This window comes from Stegastes partitus, unplaced genomic scaffold, assembly GCF_000690725.1.
Source record: "Stegastes partitus isolate 25-593 unplaced genomic scaffold, Stegastes_partitus-1.0.2 Scaffold25, whole genome shotgun sequence".
In the NCBI taxonomy this organism is placed as follows: Eukaryota; Metazoa; Chordata; class Actinopteri; family Pomacentridae; genus Stegastes; species Stegastes partitus.
In genome coordinates this window covers 665,286-689,818 of record NW_007577756.1, presented here as the reverse complement: position 1 = coordinate 689,818, position 24,533 = coordinate 665,286, and the positions used below count along the sequence as shown (strand labels likewise).

Genomic DNA, 24,533 nt, shown 5'->3' with positions numbered 1-24,533 from the left:
TTAGTTGTAAAACTTCTACCATGTTGAGGAGTTTGTGTCCTCTTCAATGTTCAAATAAAACCTCCATCCCTCTATGAAATGTTGTCCAGATCCGCCACCAGAGGTCGCTGTCGTCCCTCCGGAGCAGCTCACTAAGTCCAGCCCAGAGTCTGGAGCCCCGCAGCCGCCAGCAGCAGATGACCGACCGGCTGTGAGCTTCTCCCGCGACAAGGCTCATCAATCCGCGGTGAAACTTTTCGGTCGACGCCTTATTTTAACCGACAGAGCTCCACCGCGGGATTATTTCATGGCTCGACTTTGAACAAAGCAGCAGAGAGGACAGGTGAGTGTCAGCACACAGATTACACACAATAATCTGCTGCGGTTCGATGAGGCCAGCTGGGAAACTGTGACTTCCATGAACAAACAGTAACTTGAGGAAAGATCAGGGGGGTAAAAGCGAGTAAATAGAGTGTTTTCCACCAGGTTGCTGCCTGTTTGACCGGCTGTGTGAGCTTTACATGGTGGTCAGTTATTATTCTGTTCATGCGCTGGTGTTTACAGCAGCACAGGTGACAGGTGGCTGGAAAGAAGAAGAAAAAGAGGAACAACAACTTGTTTGTCGTTTATATCACTACAGGCATATCTGAGAAGATCAAGCAGGTTGTTAGATTCTCTGGAAAAGTGTTTAATATCTAAATGAATGTAAATATTAAGGCACAGTATGCTTCATGGAAAACTGAACACTAAAAAAACCCCAAAACGATTTACTGTTATTTTCCCTATTTTGTTCAGTTACAGACAATCCACAGCAAACTCACAGACATGATTTTTTTATAAGCTAACCCTAAGGACAACAAAACTGTAAATAAAATCTGTATTTATTTATTTTTTTTCAAATGATACCTCTGTTTTTAATTATGTTAGGCTACATAAAGTATTTATTTACATTTGGACTGAAAAACTGTAGATAATGTAAACATCAAAAATATATTTTCATCAGGAGTAATTCATTCTTTTACAATGATGCCGTTTTACTGTATTAAAATAACATTAAAAAGTATTGTTTAAAGATATTTATAGTTGTTTTAAAAGTGCTTACAGATTATGAATATTACATGTTTTACTGTTTTTTGAAACAGATTTCTTCTTTTTCACTCCTGTTGCCTCTTTTTTTTTTTTTTTACTGCATTTGTCTTACAGTGTACCAGCTGCCTTTAAGCACCAGGGTTAAATCAGTGAAATGTTTAGATCCTTCATGAGAACCCTAAAGCCACTTTATGGAAAGTCAAGAGAAATTCAAAGATACCGTGTCTGTTCTGGTGCTAAATGGAAGTAAATAAACCTCCCTGTAAGTTACAGGTCTGCATCAATGAAACAGGTAGTGCTGGTCTGCACATCAACAATGTTTATAAAAGGGCAAGAAAACAAAAATAAGTGGTGTGACATTATATTTAAAGACCCTCTTCATTCATTATGACCTCTCCTGAGGTTTGTACTGAACTGTGCAGGGTGCTGTATTTTCATAGTTTGACACTCAAAGACTGTTTTAAGACTGTTGAGGACACCCGGGATCTTTCTGCATGAAGTTTGCATGTTCTCCCCGTGCAGCGTGGGTTCTCTCCGGGTTCTCCGGCTTCCTCCAACAGTCCAAAAACATGTTGAGGTTAATTGGTGATTCTAAATTGTCCGTAGGTGTGAATGTGAGTGTGCTTGGTTGTCTGTCTCTAAGTGTAGCCCTGTGATAGACTGGTGACCTGTCCAGGGTGTCCCCTGCCTTCACCCTGAGTCAGCTGGGATAGGCTCCAGCCCTCCACGACCCTAGTGAGGATGAAGCAGTTCACATATAATGGATGGATGGATGGATGGACAATTCTGATCCTTTCCAACAGCCCATATCATGGAGAACGAGATGAACAAAGCTTCTTGTTGCTGCAAAACTTCACTCACTGACGGTTTGTTGAGAAACCCACTTAGGTTACGTTACTCTGCACAGCGTTACTTTACTGTCTTCAGCACCAAGGTACTTAAAAGAAAGTATGTTTGAAATGTATGACTTTGCCAGCAAGGACAAACAGCTGCTGGTTTTGAATCACCAGTGAGCTCTGTCTTTATACTCACAATATAAACTAATAAAACTTCCTATTTTTTGTAAAGTTGGGGTTGGTCGCTCTTGACAGTTTGTTTACTGTTTTTAAAAATGATTCTGGACTTCCCCTGTAATCTTGTCTTTAACATTTTCAACCCTTAAGGGCCCCTGAAATTGGATGCTGCTCCTTAGAAGGACATATCCTAGATTTTGATGTTCTGACGTTGTAATGGGAGAACTTCTTGGCTGCTGTAGTTTTTCATTTGTTCAATTCTGCATGACAAATGATGGGTGCAGTGTGAATGGGCCTTATCTCTGGATGCCAGTCCTGGTCCAACAGGTAACTCACACAGGCGTGATGTGGAGACTTGAAGGTTGCACTGCACAAACTCTTGCAGGGGAGTTTTGGGGATGTAGAGGATATCATGTGTCCGGTTTTGGAAAACAAACAGTTTTGGATATTCATAAGTTCTTTTAACACGCTTTTAATAACAAAAACACTTGTTCTATTGTCTTCATGACACAGCTGCAGTGAAATGAAAAATTTGCATACCTCGACATCGGTTCTCTCATCGGTTCCACAGTTACTCCGGTTATTCCACTATCTGTCATTGCAGGTACCTGGGGAGATGTACTGATAGTTATTAGGGCAAACAAAAGCGTTATCTTCTTCATGTTGTGGTTGCACAATTGCAGATGTGCTTCCTTTGTCCCGTAAATTGAGCTTTCATTTTCCTGACCTGGTGTCGGACAAAGCTGGACGGTGAAAGCGTGGTTTACAGGGAACCAATCTAAACATCGACGGTGTCACTATTCTACAGCCATTACAGTCATTTACTTCATAGTGAGAAGCTAAAAGTTGTCTGTTTTTGCCAGTTTAAGTCTGACCTTCGCTGCTAATGTTTGTTTTTTGCCAACTAGAGGTAGACTTTGACTCATCTTCAGTTCAGTGAATGTGGTTGTGACTAAGGTGCTGCTTTATACTGCTTTAAGTATATAAAGAGAAGGCTTTGGTGTATAAATGAAAATATTTTCAGCATTTTTTCTGTTAATCAGTTAAAGGTTTAGTCTGCAAGATAGCACACAACAGATGATCGTTTCCCAATTCATCTTCCAGTGTCTGAGGTATCCTTTTTAAAACCCTAGTTGTGTCTTTGCAGTTATTCGAAACCCCAAAGATATTTAGACAATGATAAAAAACGGAGAAGCTGGGATCTGCTAGTGATTGAAATTTGTGTTTTAAGCACGACTTGATTGGCCAGTTGTTTTAGCTGTACAGAAAAGTTTAGTGACACTAAAGCGTTGTAAAAATTCAACAAATCTCAGCTTAAAATCGTAATAGTTCATCAACATCTCATTTAATTATTTGTCAACTTTAGTTTTTCCTTTTTTTGAATTTTTTTATTATAACTTTGTTATGCTGCACAAAGAACATTTCTGAGCTCTCTCTACTGGTAGCCGTGGTTGTTCTGTTTCCTTGAAGGAGTTTATATGGAAAAATTATCCCCAAAATATGACAGAGAACAAATTGCGTGGGGTTCAGAGGGTTAAATCTGATCCTCCTGATCTAAGAATAAGTAAACAAGGCCTGATCCAACATATGAGCCACATTTGAGGTTACTGAGGTTCAACAGTGAATAGATTGGCTCCAAGTTGTGGCAGCAGTGATTTATGCGTCTGGAACTGGTGTTTTATTGTTGGTACATAGCACCGATGTTTAATTAGAGAAACAAGGGCTGGTTGGTCAGAGAATGATGCGTTGACCATAAAGTATTTGTTTATATTTAATTCTTTTGGTATAACACAATAGTATGTTAGTTATATGAGCAGAATATGTCTGGAGTTCATATTGAGAATCTGCTGTGAGTGTAAAGCTGAGTTTTTGTGGCACGTTTTTCCAGCTTTCAGGAGAGTCATCTTTTCACGGCCCCTTGCAGTCGAGTGACTCCACCTGAGTGGGTTTTCGGCGCTGACGTGGGTTTGGTCATGTTGCCTGGTTACCCCACAGTCACTGGTGCAGACCTTGGAGTGGTTTAATCTCGTGAGAGCGTCACCCCTCCTCCTCCCCCACCGCCTCCCCTTCTATCCCTCGACTCAAATTCCACGCTCGGCCTCCGGGGAGCTCGTCCGTGCGTCACCGCTCTGCTCACAAAGACATTCAGAGAATGCTTCCAGTCAACACAGTGGAGCCGCCGCCGTCACCCTGCAGCTCTGTTAGTCCACAGCAACATGTGAAAAATGTCCTCCTGCTCTGACACACGTCATGACTCTCCCAGCCTCCTCACTGGAGCCTGGTGGAGGTGTTATACACTCTGTGACTATGAAGAGAACATGTGGGACAAAGCGTTAACTGCGTCTCGACATGATACGGGATGTTGGAAAGGATCAGATTTGTCCATCCATCCATCCATTATCTATACACCGCTTAATCCTCACAAGGGTCATGGGGGGCTGGAGTCTATCCCAGCTGACTCAGGGTAAAGGCAGGGGACACCCTGGACAGGTCACCAGTCTATCACAGGGCTACACTTAGAGACAGACAACCAAGCACACTCACATTCACACCTACGGACAATTTAGAATCACCAATTATCCTCAACATGTTTTTGGTTCTGTGGGAGGAAGCCAGAGAACCTGGAGAGAACCCACGCTGCACGGGGAGAACATGTAAACTCCACGCAGAAGATCCCGGGTGTCCTCATCGGGATGCAAACCGGCGACCTTCTTGCTGCGAGGCAACGGTGCTAACCACTGCACCACCTTGCAGCCCCCTGTTTTTGCAAATGAACTCTTCAGTTGGTTTTCCTCAAAGATGCTTCTCATTTTTAAACCTGCATTCTGTCATCCTGTTTGTGTTTTTGTCTTTATCTAGTCTGTGTATTGTGTGGTGGCACCAGGCAGTGACCGACAGTTTGCTGTGGCTTTTTTGTATTTAGGTTTGCTGGATCAGATTAGGGAATGAAGGATTTTGAGAAAATACCTAATTGGGTTTTTTCCTGACAGATGTTGCGAGTTGATTTTAGATTTTCAAGTCAAGCTTTGGCTTAATATTCACTGAGTGTGATGGAGCATTTCCCCACGTGGTACATTAGAAAACACAAGGAGGACGTCAGGAGTTTGTCTGACACGGCAGTTTAAACTTGTAAATGTGCTGCGTACATTTCAGCTTTTGCGATTTGCTAAATGCATTGTTTCAGATTGTGATTTGAAATCGATTTATTGTGCAGCCCTGATCAGATCAGAATTTTTGTTCTCATTTGTGTAATAGTGCGTCTTTACAGTGTGGAGCCAGCGTAGTCACAGGAATGTATCGGTATATAAGAACCAACCAAGATTTTAGCGTCAATTTCAAGTTGAAAACTCTCTTGAAAAAATGTGTTTAATCATTTTGATTATTAGTTCAGCTGTAGGCTGAAAGAGAGAGAATATTTATTAGCATGACAGAATTTCAGTGGAAGACAAAATGTAGCTGCAATTTCAACATGTTTGATGTTTCATGTAAAATATCAGAAATGTGGATCTTTAAAGGCTGCGTGCTGCCAGTTGTACACAGTAACATTACTGATGAAATTGAGTTTTGTGCTTTAATCTACAAGGATTTAGGGGATGCTTCAGCTGCTCAGATAGCAGAACGTCCTCATTTTCCTTTCAGTATGAGCGGCGTACATTTGTGGTGAGTGTTTCTTTCCTGTAACATCCTGTTAGCTCAGGATGTGAATTAGCAATAACAAGGTTGCGTATAATCCTGCTCGGACCATTGCTTTTCTTATTGCTACACTTCGTTGGTGTTCCAAAATGACAATAAGTGGTTATTTGCACATTAGATGATAAAAATTGACACCATTGCAAATCATGTCGAATATCGCTGGAAATAAGCGTTTACTTTTGAACCTGTTCTAAACATCTTTTTTAAAATAAATGACCAAATATAGATGATTTTTTAAGTAAAATGTCTGGTTCTAGCTCCTCGATTGTGAGAATTCTTCTTCTTACCTTTGGACATAGAGCTCTTTTAGTTTTGGTGTCTGAGAACTTATGATAGTGCTTTTTTTTTAAAAAAATGAACAATTTTTTCCACTCTGGACTTCGAGCCATTCGTGGGCCGTCACAAAGTTCCACACCTTTATGGAAACAGACTAGAAATAGAGAAAACTTAGTGGCTTTTTGGGGTTCATAAGGTTACTGGCAGCATTGCTACAGGGAGAAATTTGGTTACTTATTCTAAAAAAGGGGCTGCAAGGTGGCTCTGTGGTCAGCACCCTCGCCTTGCAGCTAGAAGTATGAGCCCGGTGAGGGAGCCCGGTGAGGACGCCCGATCTTTCTGCGTGGAGTTTGCATGTTCTCCCCGTGCAGCGTGGGTTCTCTCTGGGTTCTCCGGCTTCCTCCAACAGTCCAAAAACATGTTGAGGTTAAGTGGTGATTCTAAATTGTCTGTAGGTGTGAATGTGAGTGTGCTTGGTTGTCTGTCTCTAAGTGTAGCCCTGTGATAGACTGGTGACCTGTCCAGGGTGTCTCCTGCCTTCACCCTGAGTCATCTGGGATAGACTCCAGCCCCCCCGTGACCCTAGTGAGGATTAAGCGTTGTATAGACAATGGATGGATGGATCTTTACTTCCCTTAAATGTCCTTGATTCCCTTAAATATACTCACTCAAGTAATTTCCCTTTAGTATTTTTACTTTTCTTAAATGTCTTCCCTTCCATTAAATCCATTCACTTCCCTAAAATATCGACACTTCTCTTCATTTCCCCTAAATGTCTTAACTTTCTTTAAATGTCTTCACTTCCCTTAAATATGCCCACTTCCCTTCAAGATCCTCATTTAAATGTCTTCCCTTTAGTATTTCTACTTTCCTTAAATATCCTCACTTATATGTTTTGGGTTTTTTTTTTTTTTTTTTTTAAATGTCCTTCCTTCCCTTGAATGTCTTCACCTTAGTATTTTTATTTTTCCTTAAATGTCTTCACTTATAGACTCCAGCCCCCTGCGACCCTAGTGAGGATTAAGCGGTATATAGATAATGGATGGATGGATCTAAATCATTCTTAATGACCTCCACAGGACTCAATCAAACAGTGTGAGCAGAAAGTGCTGCCTCACTGTTGCCCTTCTGTCCTTGCAGAGTGACCCACAGTGTGACAGTAAGCAGGTCACTCGTTGGTGTCACTCTGAGTCTGATCTCTTTGACCTGTCATACTGCTGCTGCAGGGTATTTATAGAGATGTCTGGCATGATGTGCAATCCGACTGACACAATTACACAAACCAGCTCCAGGTCTCTGTGGTGCGTCTGTGCAGCATCAAGGGACCGAGTCTCCTAATAAAGCCTCTGCCATTAAATTTAATTACCTTCTCTTTATGCCTGCACTGGTTCCTGCGGGCGAGGAATTCACAGAAGTGAAATTAGTCAGTTTGATTGCACTATACACAATATATGTGTGAGCGTTTTAATTAATACCCTGAAGCCCAAGCAGTTGCAAATACTCATTTTGGAATGTTTTCAGATTAGTTAGCTTCTAATTAGTTAACTACTAACAGATACTTCTGTTATTGGTAGGTAACAGAAATATGCTTTGGATACCTGTAATCATAACTGTTAATATCATGTGGCAATGTGACGTTTCTAGGTGATGCTCTTCTTTTGAACACCAGAGATCATGACTATAAAAATAAATCAAAATTACACATTTATAGTGCTTTTTTGTGTGTCCTAGAATTAATATTTGCAGTTCAACCTTAAAGACTTTGTTTCTGCCACTATAACAGGATACAACGTGATTTAACTGGATGAATGACATGGCATGTTTTTTTTTTAACGTTAATTATTAGTCTTTGAGCAACACAACAAGGACGTAAATTCGCAGTTGTTGCTGACACTCAGATTGTTTCTGCATGTGAGCGTCACCTGAGAGCGGAGGCGACTCTTCAGGTAACTCTGGGTTACGTGTCGTCGCAGGCGCAGCTCAGATCTGTAAATACTCATCAGCTCAGAGATCACGTCCGTCAGGCTGCATTATTTTTTATGCTGATGTGAAACACGCAGCAGCAGCAGCAGCAGCTCACCAGCCCTCACTGGCAGAGGACAGTAAATTATAAACTAGACAAGGAAGTAAGTGGTTGCTTGGCAACAGGAGCACAGCAGGTAATAAAACATCTTTGGTTTCAGCTTTGAACAATAACAGACCTGCGGTAGATTTAAGGGATCAACAGTTTTTCTTGATGTCTTGATTTTAAAAACCCGGTCAATCATTTTTTTAAAAACTAAGCTGAAAATATAAAAGTTAAGCAATTACAATTCCTATTTAAGTCCTCTACTGAACTACACATATAAAAATGTTCCTTATAACATCATAAAGCATAAAAAAATTAAACTTTAACAACTGTTCTTTGCAATAATTTGAATAATAAATGTTTTTATAGCTCGTTTCTATGTTTTAAATCTTTTTCAACACTTCTGTTTACACCTGTAATCACATATTATATCTTTAATATTTTTTCTTAGAAATTATGCAAATGTTGCTCAAAGCTTCACTTATTAATATTTTTATGATAACTAAGGATCAAAACGATGGGCCAAACCTGTGATGTGAAAGCTGTTGCTCAGTGAGAATTATCCCTGTATGCTGCCGTTCCCCTTTGGCTTTGTGAAGCATTTTAGCATCTCTCTGCTCCTCGCTTTGTTTTTACAGCCCACAGCATCACTGTTTTGGCTTATTTTTCTAGCCACAGGCATTTTATTTATGTCTGCAAAGGGAAAGCTGAGATAAGCCCACTGGGCACTACTAAATGTCAGACGGACAAAGTTAGCTGGTGAATATAATGAAATATTTTACCACTAAAGAGCTACATATTTTCATGAGTAGTTGTTGGAGATTATTAAAAGTACATTTGTTCAGTTACCAGAGACTTAACTCCAAATGATTGTCTGTGTCTCTGCCGGGTGTGTACGAAGCAGCTGCTCGCTACTATGTTCGCTTTAACAGGTTGTGTTTATAGCAGGCTTTGCTGCAGTGATTTATTGCTGAATTAATAAATGTAAATTTACAGTTTGTAGAACAGCTTGTTGACCCTGAGGTCAGGAAACTGCAGCATAAAATTCAATGATTGTTTTTTTTAACCATCTAAATCCCAAAACCCACAGGTGGGTTTGAAAGACGTCATTTAAAAAAAGCAAACAAAAAAACTCTGACAAAATGACACAATTGATCAGAGCGAGAAACTGTAAAAATTCAAAAGATTGTGAGATTTTCAGCTTTTAGATGGTCCTTGAACTAACCATGCATGACGTTGCAAGTTTGATTGGGAAAATGTACCAATCCGAATCTGCAGTGACTACATTCTGTGAAAAACAGAAGGTTCTGTGCTACTTCGTGCTGAAAAGCTGAGAGAGATAGCACGTGACCAACAGCTGCATGACCAGAATTTCAAGGACTTTAGAGCTGAATCGGGCTGAACTGCAGGCAGTGTTTACACAGAGTAGATTGGACACAAAAAGTAGTCAAATGTCTGTAGTATGGAGAGCCCTATTTTGTCACAGTATTGTGGGCACTTGGAAAAATTTTGCAAATGTTGATTCCATTTTTCATCCATCCATAATTTATACACCGCTTAATCCTCACTCGGGTCTCGGGGGGCTGGAGTCTATCCCAGCTGACTCAGGGTGAAGGCAGGGGACACCCTGGACAGGTCACCAGTCTATCACAGGGCTACACTTAGAGACAGACAACCAAGCACACTCACATTCACTCTCAACATGTTTTTGGACTGTGTGGGAGGAAGCCGGAGAACCCGGAGAGAACCCACGCTGCACGGGGAGGACATGCAAACTCAACGTAGAAAGATCCTGGGTGTTCTCACAGGGACGCAAACCTGCGACCTTCTAGCTTCGAGGTGACAGTGCTAACCACCTTGCAGCCCTAAATATGTGTTCTTTTTTTGTGTGTTATTTTTTTTTGCCTTTACTTGATAGTTAAGTTGAGAAAAAGACAGGAAAGTGGGGGGAAGGACCTGCAGAAAACGGCCATGAGCGGGACTCGAACTCATGACCTCTGCGTCAGGGACTAAAGCCCCTGAACATGGGGCGCCAGCTCAACCAGATTAGCTCTAGCGGCGCCTGATTCCATTTTCTTTTTTAAATTTAAATGTTTGGAAAATAAATAATCATAGAGATTAAACCTTTTCTTCTTTCAGGATTTGTGATAATATAATCGTGTCATGTTGCACAGAAGACATTTCTGAGTTCTCTCTACGTCTAGCCACGGTTGTGCTGTTTCCATAGAGGTGCAGGTTTTTATATTGGAGTAAAAAAAAGTGATCCCACAATGGGTAAAAATGTGATGGGAGAAAAAAAAACCTGCCCAGAAGCTGTTTCAGAGGATTAGTAATCCAGGTTTGAATGACAAGTGTCCTGCAATAATTCTCATTGACATATTTGAGAGAGTGTGTGATAGATTAGGCCTGTAACTGGGAGCGAAACCTGAACACTGAGCAAGTAAACAGTAGAGAGTGTCAGTATTTTGGACTGTCTGCTCTCTAGTTCACACCAGCAAATCTCCACTTTGTTGTTGAAGTGTACAGACACACAGAAAGCCAAAGAACTGGCCATCGAACTGGTTTCACTGGAATGTGGTAATGAATGCAAATGGAGCGGAGGCCAGTGGATACCCCACCCACAACAGATCTGGCCTGCCAGGGCTCCACATTTTGCCTAAATGATGAGGAAACTGGTGTCAGTGGACTTGCATTCATCTGGCAGTGGGAGATCCAGCTCATGGGGCTTTGTTGGCCCTCTGCTGGACAAATGCACAATTATTCATCCGTCTTTCTGATACGCTGACTCTAATTTTAATACTGTGGTTATTGTCAACACGTCTCTTTTGCTTTTCTTCTACAGATTTATGTGGGCGACGCACACCAGAACCCCAAATATATGCTCCTTGAGAACTTCTCCCTCGCAGGTCAGTGTGTTTGTCTTTCTATCTGATGCCACCTGTGTCCACAACCTTTACTGTAATTGAGAGGTGGCTCAGGTTGCAAGCATTGCTTCAGCAGTCCATCCATTATTAATCAGAGGCAGTCCTCATAAGTCTTTCATATCTGCAGTTATTGACTGTCTGTGAGCTGCTGCCCTCTTGTGGTAGAAACAGAGTTTAAGGTGCTGCTCATGAAAGACATATCTGTGGTGCTACTGCAAAACCAACAGCAGTTCTTTTATTTTTTAAAGAACAAATATAAATGTTTTCATTACTTATGTCCTATTTTATGACAAGTATTACGCTGATATAAAATTTGAAAAGTGTACAGAAATGCTATCGGTTCCATTATGAAGAATGTCAGTTTCACCCATAATCAGGCGAAACATTTACAACCTCTCGGCCTTTATTGCATGAAACAGGACCACTTTTTTCCTCCCTTCATGGTCATACAATACTGCAGTGCTGGATTGCTAATTTAATATGAATTCCATATATAAAAAAACAACTTTATATGCAAAAGCGTCCATGTTTTTTTTTACTTGGGCTCAGCTTCAGAGTTATAACATGAAGGATGTTTTTTAACTGACATTTTGTATAAGTACTGTTATTTATTCTTATTTATAGACTAGTTTTATTCAATGCTATTTATCCATTTTATTTGTTTTCTTGCTCTGTAAGTTTTGTTTTAAATGCATTTATGATTGGGTTGCAGATTAACCCTCTGAACTGCATGTGGTTTTAATCCTAGCTAAAAGTTGAATTTCTTTGATTATTTATTTGTACAACAACTGAAAAAACCTGGATTCAACATGTGTAGCATTTCCCAAGTACCTACAAGTGTTACCAATACTGGGAAAAAATGTGACTCTACATGCTATAGATATTTTATTACTTACATTTTTAATTTATTTCCAACACAGCCTGCAGTTCAGCTGAGAAGTCTTTCCACATGACTGCTGGTCTCATCTGAGTCACTGATGGTTTTATAGTTGCACTGAGGAGCGTAAATTAAAATCTTCAATTTGAGACAGGTTGAAAAAAAGGGATTTTTGATGAAATATAATGACTTTATGCTTAGATTTGGTTCGCTTTCTGATGACATCACAGATGAATAGTTTAAGGACCGTCAGAAAGTTGAACTTTCTTTTTTTTTCTTCTTTTTTTTTTTTTTTTTTTACAGTTTCTGGCTCTGGTTGATGGTGCAGTTTTGGCAATTTTTTAAAAATGCCTCTAAAGTACTCTGGCAGATTTTGGGGTTCAGAGGTTAATAAAGTAAAAACTTTGTACTTTATAATCTTATCTTGAGTAATATTCAGCTCTAGTGTCATTATGACAGTGAATAAAAAATATGAACTGCATTTCTTTTACAAACAAAACAAAGCTCACCCTCAGCAGGTATTTATTTCAGACTGTATATGGCGGCAGTCAGCTTCACCAATGGGCAGCCACGAGGTTACCTCAGAGGAAAACCCCCAGGAGGAAAAACATCTGAAAAACCATTTAATTATTTAAACTATAGTGGTTGGACCGTAGGAGCATGATCCAGATAGAATTCAATCGGAAAATTCAGTCAGAAGGAAAAATCTGTTTATTCATAAAGCCCTGGTTGGAAATTCCTGATCGTATTTGTACGATGTCATATTTATGTTGCAATAGAACCTTGGTTCACTTTTAATTTACTCGATTGATTAACTGTATCTTCATCTTGGAACGACTGTTTCTAATACTAGTGCAGCAGAATCATGAAATCACTGCTCTTCTACATCTTTTACGCTTCACAAATGTGCTTCATGATCATTCATTACCTGCCTGTAGCTGTTTTGACAGATTTTGCTTTTTTCGTTAGTCTGATTGTACATTTTAAGGTAACTATTTTAACAGATTTTATGTTTTGATTTTGTGTGGTTTAGTCTCTGTGTTGTTAAAAGAGGGTCACCCACAATGCTTTCTCCAACAATCCTGAAGATTGCAGTGAAGTCATGTATATCCTCCACATGATGGCAGCACCGGACCGTCTGTCAGCTTGTCTCTGTGCTTCAGGCCTGAGATAACCCTGCATCGTTGTAGCGCAATAAGTGGCGCACAAACTCTTTCTTTGTCCTTATTTGGTTGCGCTATTGCAACATTGTGAATCACAGAGCTTATGACTAAACATGTACATCTGCTCATATTTGCAGTTGTGTCGGGATTTCATGTGTGGGTTGCATTCATCTGTGGTGGCACTGTGACCTATTACTGAATTAATGAACTGCACATTTGTTCATTAACAGCACAGGGACGGTTCTTCAAGCAGATGATTTTCTCCATAGTCCTGTATGAGTACAGCTGAGCTCAAGTTTCTTTTTGTAGGAGGAAACAGGAGCAGGATAGTGAAATTTAAGGAGTCTGAAGAAGGTAGAATTCAGTGTTCGTTGCAGGGCAGCTGCTCAACAAGACATTTGAAATCAGTTGTAGGTCAAAATTCTTGAAAATGTCACAGTGCATGACTTCTATTTCAATTTTGCAAGAGAGTAAAAAAAAAAGTGACCGGGTCGATATGCAGGTGTTAAACAAAGGCTCTTTTTTCCCAGAGTGCAGGTGTGTTGCTAATTGACTTCAGGGCCTCTGTTTGTCTATTGTGCATAGCTGGCAGAAACAGAAACCTGCTGGGTCGATAGCGTGCATTTGGCGGAAATAATTAATATTCCCATTCATCTCTTTAATTCCAAGCACCTGTCTGTAGGCATAATTACACAACAGACAGGTTTCGGGGAGGATGTTGACTTGAACATGTTAGAGCGGCGGCGTAAGTGTCAGCCTGAATGAAAGTGTTGGGCTCGGTGCAGCCTGAGCGTTTGAGAGCCAGGGTTTGTGTTTAGATGTGTAGGAGGACGTTTACACATTTTCAGCATTATTGTTGCACCCAAGGGAGATCCCAGTCCTCTTCAGGCATGTCCTCCATCCTGTTTCATAAGCATCTGCTCATATATGGGCATCTTCCTTCCTTCTGCTCGGTTGCACTGCGTCCGCTTCCTGGACACCCCCCCCTCCTCACCACCACCCATCACACACACACTCCTACTCATGTTGGTTAGCTCTGGGCAGAGGCGGGAGTGGCTGTTCCCTGTGCAGGAAGTAATGTGGTTAATACTCATTTGATCGCCGGTTCTGATGGCTTGCCTCCATGACCAGCGAGCCAGCACTGGTTGTTTGCCCCCCCCTTTTTTTGTTGTTGTTGTTGTTGTTCTTGATGGGAGCGGGATCCCTCTGAAACCATATGTTAAGACTGATATAAATAGCTCATATGTCTGCACGTGAAGCTGTTGCTCCGCCGTGCCACATATGCCACGCTTCAAGTTTTTCATGGAAGCGGAGGGGAAAAAAAAAAAACCCTGTTTGATCTGTTTGATTGAGACAGGACCTTCCGTTCTTTGCAGTGTTGCTCTGTTCTCAGGAAGTGCAGTGTTGCTTGCAAAAATAAATCTTAGATCTAACAGAGATTCTTAATGTTATTTATGTACGTCTAATTATGGGAGTTCAAACCAGGACCGCTGTGCACTGGGTGGCCTCCGAGTGTCCTGGATGCCACTTGATGTTACCAGTCCTATCTGCACGGCTATACCATAGACACATGTTGGCTTTGAAGTAGGACAAAACAGCTTCATCAAGCGTTTGCCTCGGGCTGCACAAAGTGTGCAGCTGGAGCCCCATCAGCTGCTGGATTCTACTTTTTTCTTGTTCACCTGTAAAAGTATCTGCAATGGGAACCATATGCATTGGAACAATACTATACATGTCTTATGTAGCCTATTAGTACAGGAACAATTCCCGTGGGATGCTTTATGGGAAGAAAACAGAGTTTCCACTCCATAGCCAACATTGTGCCTACATAAAACCATTAGCGTGAATGAATTATGGCTGCAGTTTCAGATGTGTAATTACCATGCCCCCTCTCCTTGTTGCCCCTCTGTGACATATTATCAGCCCACTCAACAACTAGGTCACTGCAGATCCTGTTTCAATGGTTCAGATTTTCACACAACTGCCTGCCAGGCACTGACTTCCCCTCCGTCTGTGGAGGGAACTGCAAGGACGGTTGTTTGTGTGTATTGTTTTTATTCTCAGACAGTTGCTCCACTTTCTTGGTTTAGACTGAAATATCTCAAGATTTACTGGATGGACTGGTGTGAACTTTGAACACACATTCATGGTCCTACTGACGCTGGGATCTTCTGACTTTTTCTCTGTTGCCAACACAATGTTGACATCGTTGTCTGTTAATGAAATTGTTGAAATGTAATGAAAAGGGAAGTGCTTTCATTTTGCACATCAAAGTCTGCATGTGAGGGAGCAGCGCAGACTGATCAAAGTAGACACTCAAAAGTTTCAAGAAGATGCTCCCTGATTTTGTTAGTAACTAGAAGCTGCTCCTGCCACTACTCGTGTAACACATCTGTACAGCTCAGCAAACAATCTGATGTGAAACTGTGTTGGGGAAAGCATACAACTGTGCGACAGTTTAGTTCTGTTACCAGCAACTGTTTACAGTGTCATACTTGTGGCAAACATAAGTGAGGTGCATCCATAATTTGGCACCATGAATATGAATCTTTATCCGTTTCCAGACACGTTTTTAATTTCTCAACACATGATGCAAATGTAAAGGTTTTGCACTTGTAGTCTTTTTCATTAGGAGATTTGTCAAAGGCAGGGGTGCTGCTCTGCCAGCCGGGCACCTGTCACACCAGAGGATACTTTTTTTTTTTTTTTTTAATTTGGAACGTCAGTGTTCTGACAGCAGAACCTCTGTTCCCTGCTTTGGCAGCACTCTTTGCATGCAGTGCACAAAGTTGGCTATTTTATCATATCTCAGTGTTTTTCACAGGCTGAGAATGTATTTGTGGTGGTGCAGCATGACCGATGTGCATGTAGGGATGAGATTGTAAGTCCAGGTTGTTTTCTGGAGGTGCAATTTACAGATGTCCCCTAAATGCCTCACATGCATCTGTAGATACTATGAAGCAGCTACACACAGAGAAGGCTCTAGTCTCCTCTCAGGTACTACAACCATAGACTGTATAAAAGATGGACGTAGCTTCCGTGACGTCATCTGATGGTTTCTGCACTGAGAAAATGAAGCCAGGGTTTTGCTACTTCCTGGTTGACATCTTGGATTTTTGGAGCCAGTGAGGCAAAAATCGTCGGGGGGGGGCGGAGCCATAGGAGCAGCGATTGGTCAGACGGATTGAGAGGCGGGCCCTCTCTGCCCACCCAGATTTACCGCCTTCTGCTCGCGTCATCTGTATGGCCGCTGCCGACTGTCAATCAAGCCAGCCATGCCCCCTGCCCCGCAAAATTTTGACGATTTTTTAAAAATTCAATATTGATTTATTTTCAGATTGTCCACCTGATCTCTGGATTTGACCATGAAAACTAATAAGAAACATATCCTGAGCTGTAGGAATGCAGTATTTCGTGATCTGTGATCACTTCTTTTCCAATTCAAGTCTATGGGAGCCAGGGCTTTTTGGAGCCAGGACTAGCGGACGTAGGTTTTTGATACTTTTGGGTTGGCTTCATTTTTCAGGGCCGGTTTCTACGTCCATCTTTTATACAGTCTATGACTACAACGCAGTAGCTCGGACAGGTTTGACCAGTTTGGCTTCATCCTAAGAATTTTTCCCACCTTTTTTTTTGGCGCCATCATCAGGTCAGAACTGTAAAATACGTCCAACAGTTTGGTTAATAAACAAGCACTTGCAAAACTGTTTGTAAATAATTAGCAGATGCACAGAGATGGTTGTCACAATAAACGTCATACCTGCTAAACATCAGCATGTCAGCCTTTGGCCATGTTTGCATGCTGTCCCAGAGCTCCACTGTGTCTATGTAAAGCCTCACAGAGGTGAAGGAAGTGCTTCAGTCGTGTTTTTTCTCTTGTCCACAGAACAGATTTCCTCCTACATTAATCACTGCAGCTGTTTACATGGACTGCTAATAGCCGGAGTTTGAACCTTGCTATGAGTTCAACTCAAGGTCTATTTCAATTCCATGTTCCTGCTTTCCTTATGCACATAATTGCAATCATTGTGTATTGGCCTCTGAGAGCTGCTATCTACAGCTCAGTGCTTTTTTAGTACATTTCTGTCATTGTGCATGCTTGGTGTTCAGATAGCATTAGAAAGTGCTTCTGCGTAGCAACAGAATATTTGCTGTTAAAAGCCCTGTAATCGTGGCTGCAGGGCTCTGACAATAAACAGTGCACACAGCCTGCTTTATCTGTGCATGTGCTGCTGTGTCCACTTTGAGACGCTCCTGTGCCACGTGTCTGCCAGACAGGAATTCCAGCCACCCTGATCTCTGCTGCGGGAGCCGTCCGCTGAATGTCGGCCCTCACTTAACAAACATAAGGGTCTGGCAGTTAAGAGAGGAAGACCGAGCAGCAGTTGGGATGTCACCCTGCCCAGAAAATCTGCCCGGCCACTGGTTACATGCCTGGGATTCTTTTCTACAAGCTGCTCTTTCCTGCTTTGATTTTTTTCTCTCAAACATTTTCCTCCACCAGACAGTGGCAAAGGAAATATTTTCCAGTCCAGAAATAAGTTGCTTTTAATTGCTTTGCCTTGTGAGCATACACTCGGTGGTCTGTGCTGCTGTAAAAATGTGCCTTTGATTGATGTTCATTAGGGGCGAAACAGGGTGGTATGCTGCTCGGCATTGCAGCCGCGTTCCATTGGAGTTACACTGTTCTGAAAACAAACCGCTCCAACCGGCCCGCACATACTTTCCCTGTGAGATCCTGCTCGGTGCTTTTGAATGAATACAGCATTATAATGCTCCAATAGGCTCAGTCATCATGTGAACTTTCTGCACCAGACTAGGTTTGAATATCATATAATGTAGGTCATGCAGGTTGACTGAGGTAATGCAGAGCTTTGCTTTGGGAAGACAAGTTTCTCATTTTGGATAATAAGCAGGTTAGCGATGCATTAAACTACAAATTTGCACCCCTTTGAAAAAGCAGACTCGTCTAGGTCCTTGTGACCTCATGACGCCACGACTTGTAAATGATTTACTGCTACATGATAGCATGTATTCAAATGGGCTCTGTTTGACTTTCATTGTCAAACCGTGTTCTGCCAGCAGGAAAGAAGTAGTTTTTTCTTCTTGACAGTGACACAGCAGGTCAGAACATGTGGCACTTCAGCAACGGAAACAGACCCGCTGACATTAAAGTTCTAAAGTCTTGCAAATCCTGACTGTGGCAGTTGCTACGCATGCAGGCACGCCTCTGCATTGTAACGAATGGAAATATAACGTGCAGCATTCACTTCTTTGTGCATTTTTTCATCTGCTGTTTTAACTGTAACAATAACTGCCATTCTCACGTGTTGACGCTCATCTGTTGCTGAGCATCCTGCAGCTGTGATCAGAACATGTGCCTGTATGCATGAGTGACTCCACCACAGAAGACATGCAGTCCTGCTTCTCGCACCACAGCGTCACACCCTGTTCATGGTGGAGTCAGTCCTGGCGCAGTGGTCTAGACTGAACATAGACACATGGTGCCTGAAGAAAGTCAGATGCTCCCTCTGCTCCTGGAGCTGCACCACGCTGCATTGTGTACAAATGCCACAAATTCAAGTAGCAACTAAGTTGTCTTCAAGAGTCAGATGGGCTTGTCACAAGATTAAAGACCTTTGCTCCTGCAGTTTGAGATCATTTTATTTTCAGTTTCATGAAGATTGAACATTGCACGTCCTCAAAAATTGAAGAAGTACTCATGCTTACAGTTGCTATGATTCATATTTCTATGTTAATAGTGCATCTAATGCTAATGTGAGTTATAGTGTCATTGTTTTGCTTCCCAGCATGCAAATTTTAAAAGCATATTGTGCAGTTCCCAGGAAGGATGTAATTTTTAACTAGCATGCAAATTTAGATAGTCGTTGCATCATATTTACCATCAGTCTCCTTCCCACTTCCCCCTTTTGCCCCCAATCTCCCCTTCACTGTGCACGAGCATGCCCAAGACGTAGTCGGCCTGAGGCACTTTGTTAGACATTAACAGATTTAGGACTGTGCACGCAACACTGGATTTTTGGTCGGTGCACACACATACAACAGACAGCTAGCAGACTGTGAAAAGATATTCTCTGAATTAAAAAAAAAAAAAGGGCCTTGGATTGGAAGTGCATACTTCACCTTTAACCCTCTGAACTCAAACGGCTTCTAGGTTTGTTTTGCTTCTGTAATGTTTTACTTACTGTGGGCTTTTTCTTCCATCTCTATGGAAACAGCACAACCATGGCTAGAAGCAGAGAAAGCCAACAATGTCTTTTGTGCAGTATGACGGTTATGATGCAAAGAATCATAGAAAAGAAGTTTGATTTATTTGATTATTCATTAATTCATCAAGTGATAAAACCTTGAATCAGCCTGTACAACATGTTTGCCAACAGCTGTTCCAAACGTTGGAAAATATGGAGGCTCTACATACTGTAAATGTTTTACTACTTCCACTTTTTTTTATACTTCACCCCTATCTGCTCTGCACAGCCTGCAGTGAAGACAGAAAGTTCCTGAATTTTTGTCACGTGACTGCTGGTTTTAGCTGAGTCACTAATGGCTTCTCTGTGTGCTGAAGGTGGCATACATTTTTATTTATCGTACAATCTGTTGAGAGCAAACAGTTTATTTTTGGCAAGTTTTTAAACGAGACACACAGAACAATGGGATTTTGATGACATCACGATTTTTGAGCTTAGATTTCACACACAGTTCAAGGACAAAGCTCAAAATCCGATCTTCTGTCTGTTTTCACAATTTCTACATCTGATAAATCGTGTGATTTTATAGATTTTGTGTGAAGATACCGTGGCTTTAAAAGCTGCTGGTGAGTTTTGAGGTTTGGAGGCAAAGCTATTTTTCCATGTCTGTGTGTCTGCAAGGGTTTGCATAAAACCCTCTGCAGACGTCCACGTCCAGCCCTAAATTTGCAACTGCACGGAGACTGTATGTACTGCCAGTGAGCCAACTGAGCATGCACAGAGAAAACAATATGTGTGCTTATTTTAAAGAGAGAGGCTATGTGAGGACATTCTATACTGTAGCTCTGTAGAGATTCTCTAAACATTCATATACTCAATCTATGTTATTTAGAAACATGTTTATTCGTATTTTTTTACACTGATTTTTTTTACGTTCACACAGAAATCCCTGTAAGACTCCAGCTGTTATTCAAAACAGTTAAGCTTGTCCAGCAAAATGAAAACAAATTATTGCATTCAGCAGAGAAGCACATGAGACTTTCCCGTGTGCTCTGCAAATGTGAACTTTGCCTGTGACCCTTGTGCAGAGTTGGGTGAGGTGGATGTTTGGAATTCTTTCTCAGTTAATAATACCTGCTTCATTGCTCTGAATCTCATTCTGTATGCAAACTCTCCGGTAATAACGTGTAAGGCCAAAGGGCAGATTACTAATGCGTCAAGACTGCAGGTTCACAATCAGGTGGCTTCCAGAGATGTCATGAGACAAAAGCTGTAACCGCTTGCGGAGCCTCCCTATAAGGACACTTTGGGCACGGCGTCCGCCCCGATCGCTCTTACGTCCGCAGGCTTCTCCTCTGCCTCCCCCACGTCTGCTCATTATGTGCAGTTTAGTGCTCACTCAGCTCTGGGGTGCTCCAAAGTTCACAGGAAGGCGAAGAGGGAGGTGTGGGGTGGGAGAGTCGTTCCTGTTACTGAGGTCAGAAGGCTGTGTTTTTTTTCCCATCCATCCCCCCCTTTTTCTGTCTCTCTTTCTGTCTTTTGTTCGTCGTGATAAGCAGTCAGGTGGCAGCAGGGGGAGAAGTCTCCCTATCACCTACCACCACCTTCTCTCACTGCTAGGCATGTGCAGATTAGATCAACCTCTTTAACTTCACAAACCACAAGCCCGCTGTCATTTTCCTACTATTCAGACTCCTATTTTGCTGACGCAGTTAGTTCTGCTACGAGGTCGTCATGCAACATTTTATGCACGTATATTTGCTTTTCAAGCCCTTTGTTTTGGGTTTTCTTTAAGGGGAAAATCATCTAAAATCAAAGAGTTTCTCTTAGAATCTTGCATGCATGCATCTTCCCTTACAGCATTACAACCAGAGCTGCACAAGTGATCATTGTACAGTGATTGAGGTGATTGTGTAGGGGAGTGCATCTGCTCTGAAAATAAAAAATTATTATAAGGCAGATAAAAGCAAAGGCATCCAAATCTGTGTTTTTGCTTTGGGTTGCATTCAGTTCTGGCTTTGTCATACAGAGCTTTGTGGTGATGATTTAAATGATCAAATAACTGACGTTTCATTTCTTTTTACAACCAACTTCTTGCGATTTGACTATTGCACATAACTGAGCAACCCAAACGTCTATTGGGTTGTTTAGTCTGTTTCTATTTGTCCACTTTCCAAAGAGTTGAAACAACAACAATACTATTGGTATTTCCATTCAAGCAAACGTCTTGCTTCAAAACCTTCAAAATGTCAAAACCTGACTTAAAGTGTGAAGCATTCAACTTGAATTCAAACGTTTTAGATGGTAGAAAACTAATATTATTGTGTAATAGTGAGCTGGCTGATAATAGAGGCAGTGTCGTGTTAAAGTGAGTGAAATGACTGTTGGTCCAACATCACCGTTTTCTTATGCCACTCAGGAAGTAGAACATCCATCCATCCATCCATCCATCCATCCATTATCTATACACCGCTTAATCCTCACTAGGGTCATGGGGGGGCTGGAGTCTATCCCAGCTGACTCAGGGTGAAGGTAGGGGACACCCTGGACAGGTCACCAGTCTATCACAGGGCTACACTTAGAGACAGACAACCAAGCACACTCACATTCACACCTACGGACAATTTAGAATCACCAATTAACCTCAACATGTTTTTGGACTGTGGGAGGAAGCCGGAGAACCCGGAGAGAACCCACGCTGCACGGGGAGAACATGGAGACTCCACGCAGAAAGATCCTGGGTGTCCTCACCGGTATGCAAACCGGCGATCTTCTTACTGCGAGGCGACAGTGCTAACCACTGAGCCACCTCGCAGCCTGGAGGTAGAACAGCTTGTGGTAAAAATCATGTCAAGCAGCCATTTTCAAAAACAACAAGTACTTTAATAAATATGTACACTATTACACATTTTTAAGATGTTTGTAACACTTGATATTGAGGGCCATAGTCTCCAGGTCATCTGCTTGATTTTGTTGGTCAGTGTGCTCTCGTCTGTCTAAATTCTCATTGGTCAGATAATCACTGCTGTTACTTTCAGATGGAGAAACATCAACATCCTTCCACAATCAGGTCATTATTTTTGGTGGTGGGAGGAACAGACTACCCATGAACATCCCCACGTTTTCACAGCTTTGTACTGGCTCAACACAATGGAGGCTGCAAGGTCCGACTTATTTAGAATTTGCAAAATGTTTGTTCTGATTCGGCTCCAAACCAGCTGGCCCTGTGTCGAAGAAGTTGGCTGTGTGGCTGCATTTTTTTGGACGGCCCAAATGTCGAGTGTAAACTTTGCAGGCAGCAGTTTTTATATCACAATTCAACAACCAGCATGGCAGATCATCTAAAAACGGTAGGGGTGCTTGTCTGTTTGCAAAACTGTAGGATTAAGCTAGAAACTCCAACATGCCTCAAAAAGATTTTTTTTTTAAAAAGCGCTCTTTGTTTAAGTCAGTAGTGCAACTCCAAGCGAATTCAAAGTTTCTATCAAATCCCTTAACAAAGTGAAAAAAGTTCAGACTGTGTAATAAAGTGCAACCAGGATATTGTGGATTGTTTAAAGCACATAGCAGTTCAAGAAACTCATTTCTTCCTATTGTATAGTTGTTCTCTGACAGCAGCTTTGAATTCTATGAAAACAAAGCCAAATTCACATCATAGCATTATGTGTACAGGCAGACTGTCGGTCTTAATGAGTTAGTATCTGATAACAAAAACAGAAAAACATGCATATGAAGCAGTCTTATTGGGAACTTAGCTGTATTACAATACGCTATATGTGAGCACAGCAAGCTGGAGCGAAGCAAACAGACATGAAGCGCCTCCTGTGTGTTTTTAATCGTGCATTGTGCTTCTGTGATCTGTCATCCAAACTCTACTCAGTTTACAAACCGGCTTTTTGTTCTGTGTCCATTTGAAGTAACTCCAGACTTCCAAAACTTTGGGTCTTTGGAAACTTTTACACTGAACCATCATCTAAAACTGTGTTGCTGCTGAGAGCAGCTGACCAGTGACTGGAGCCAAAAAAATCATGGACGTCATAGCACAACGATTACGCAGGGATACTGAAGAAAAACATTGGTTAATGAATTGATGTTGAAAATGTGTTGAATAAATATTGATGTGGACACATTTTTAGCATCAGCACCATTGATTATACCGACTAACTGCAGCAGCTCTGAATACTAGCTCTTTGTGTTTATTTAGAGTTCATTGAGGCTAATAAGATCCGAAGGTGGAGTGCACTCAGGGCACTGTGGCCCATTTAGGTCATCCAGAGATGATGTGCAGATTTTTTTCTTCCCATGACCAATCAATTGATTGAAGAGTAGACACCAACTCACTCAAACGAGGTTGTCTTTGATTAGGCTCTGCTCAAATCCTTCTTAGAGACTCGTATGGAAAGCCTGTTATAACGATATCTGTGAAGTGGTGCTAGTTCTGATGAACAACACTGCTGCATGAGGAGATGCAGGAGGAAAGATTTTATGGTAAACATACTTGATTTTATAGGAAGAATTTACACTCAACAACCAGCAGTCAGGGACTTGATGAGTGAATCTTCTCTTGAGACAAAATCAGTGAAAGAATGAACACAAAGAGACTTCAGCATGTAAAGTTGTGTGTGCGTTGGGAGGTGGGGTGGAGGGTTAGTTAGGCATGTGAGTGTGGGGAAGTGGGGAAGAGGTGAGAGCTTTCTCTGATAATAACCTTGGAGGAAAGGCGTGAAAACATGGTCTGTATGCGTAGTGGTAAAACTGGGGAGGAAGAGTTCTTGATGTTTATCCTTAAGCAGTGGACCGTGTCAAAAAAAAACTAAGCTGGCCTCGTTGACTGACACGTCGTTTGGTTTTTGTTACCCTTCCCACAGCAGTTTGTATCCCATATTACTGGTTTTGAAGCTTAGTGTAAAGCAGAATGCGATGAGCTGATCAGGGCGTGCTGCAGTCGGAGGTGGAATGAAAGGAATTTTCTTTGTACTGTTTATAGTTTTTCTTTTTTTTTTTGTTTTTAAAAGCAGATTTATATGCACAGAAAGAACCTTGTGTTGCCAAATGCACCAATTTATGCTGTGCTCCTGAATGACAGGGTGATGCAGTTAGTCAGGAGTGTAAATGCTGGATTATTGCAACAATGAGAGCTGTGACTTGGTTGTTTGGCTCCATGTGAGAGCAGCAGGCTAAAGGTGGTGTGAGAATGAGGGGCTGTGGGTTTACTGAATTCCTATCCGGTGAGCGGAGCATT

At 41.6% G+C, this 24,533-nt stretch overlaps 1 protein-coding gene across 2 annotated transcripts in view; it reads left to right on the top strand.

The window, feature by feature from the left end:
* Positions 1-173: 173 nt before the first annotated feature.
* The window catches only part of gng12b (guanine nucleotide binding protein (G protein), gamma 12b), a 36,015-nt gene continuing 11,655 nt past the window's right edge, over positions 174-24,533 (top strand). The window contains exons 1-2 of one of the 2 annotated variants that reach the window (XM_008297040.1): positions 174-322; positions 10,961-11,024. The gene's annotated coding sequence lies outside the window, so the exon portion shown is untranslated. Of the gene's footprint in view, positions 323-10,960; positions 11,025-22,257; positions 22,642-24,533 lie in introns of those variants that run through there. The other variant, XM_008297048.1, reaches the window with a different exon arrangement.